This window comes from Gossypium hirsutum, chromosome A10, assembly GCF_007990345.1.
Source record: "Gossypium hirsutum isolate 1008001.06 chromosome A10, Gossypium_hirsutum_v2.1, whole genome shotgun sequence".
Taxonomy (NCBI): domain Eukaryota; kingdom Viridiplantae; phylum Streptophyta; class Magnoliopsida; order Malvales; family Malvaceae; genus Gossypium; species Gossypium hirsutum.
Window position 1 is genome coordinate 77,369,582 of NC_053433.1, and position 1,452 is coordinate 77,371,033.

The 1,452-nt window shown below is 38.8% G+C and overlaps 1 non-coding gene across 1 annotated transcript; it reads right to left on the minus strand.

Moving 5' to 3' along the window:
* Positions 1–900: 900 nt before the first annotated feature.
* On the minus strand, positions 901–1,007 carry LOC121208774 (small nucleolar RNA R71). Its single transcript, XR_005903899.1, has one exon. It is a non-coding gene; the product is annotated as a small nucleolar RNA R71 (small nucleolar RNA).
* Between the last annotated feature and the right edge of the window lie 445 nt (positions 1,008–1,452).

Genomic DNA, 1,452 nt, shown 5'->3' on the forward strand with positions numbered 1-1,452 from the left:
AACCGGAAGATGCAATGAGGAAGCAATACCCAAACCTTTTTACTGGTAAGATTTTCGAGGACGAAAATCCCTAAAGGGAGGAGAGTTGTAACAACCCATTTTTCAGTGGTTTCGAAACAGTGGTTTCAGAACAGTAGTTTCGGGACCACAAACAGTCTCTGTGGGTACGATAACTCGACATTTACTTGTCACTTTATTACTTGTTGCGATTGTGTACACTTACACACTTCCGTCGTTCTCAGTTTTTGGAGCCGTTATTGAGGACTATTTTAAAAAGTCATTATTTTTGAATTTGTTAGATTTGCATTCTAGTTTATTTTCTAATCAATTTTAACTTAATTAGTTTTTTTATGATTATTTCAGGTGTTTATGAGTATTGATCGAATTATCGACCTTGAGATTGAACGAACTTTTTGACAATGAAGAAAGCAAGCAAGTCAAAGAAGGACTGAAGAGATGAACTTTGAAAATCCGAATCAAGGCAACGGAGCAAACCCTGCTTAAAATCCTATCCTTATTGCTGATGATAGGGATAGAGCTTTAAGATAGTATGCCGTGCCAGTATTTCATTATCTTAATCCGGGTATTAGGAGACCCAAAATTGAGGCACAACAGTTCGAGCTGATGCCAGTCATGTTCCAGATGCTTCAGACAGTGGGCCAATTCAGTGGAACGCCTATTGATAATCCTCACTTACACTTAAGACTGTTTCTGGAGGTGAGTGATTCTTTCAAGTTAGCCGGAGTACCCGAAGATGTATTACGATTGAAGCTATTCCCATATTCACTAAGGGATAGAGCTCGAGCCTGGTTGAACTCATTGCCACCAAACTCAATTTCCACATGGAAAGAGTTAGCAGAAAGATTCCTTATGAAGTATTTCCCGCCTAGAAAGAATGCTAAGTTGAGGAACAAGATCACTGCTTTCCAACAAATGGATGATGAGTCCTTGTATGAAGCATGGGAAAGGTACAAAGAATTATTACAAAAGTGCCCTCATTATGGAATCCCACATTGCATCCAACTTGAGACATTTTATAATGGTTTCAATGCTCACACAAGGATGGTAGTGGGCACTTCTGCTAATGATGCTCTCCTCTCTATGTCTTATAATGAGGCTTATGAAATCATTGAGAGGATTGCCAGCAACAATTATTAATGGCCAACAAATCGAGCAGCGTCAGTAAGACGAGTCGCTGGAATACATGAAGTAGACGCTCTCACTTCACTCGCATCTCAGGTATCCTTAATATCAACTATGCTTAAAAATTTTACCACTAATGGGTGTAATAGTTCTGCAGCACAGCCACCGAATCAATTTGAAAATATAGCCTGTGTTTATTGTGGGGAAGGACATTTGTTTGAAGAATGTCTATCAAACCCAAAATTCGTATATTACATGGGTAACTAGAACCAAAATCGAGGAAGGTAAGGACTTGAATCCAATTTCTAT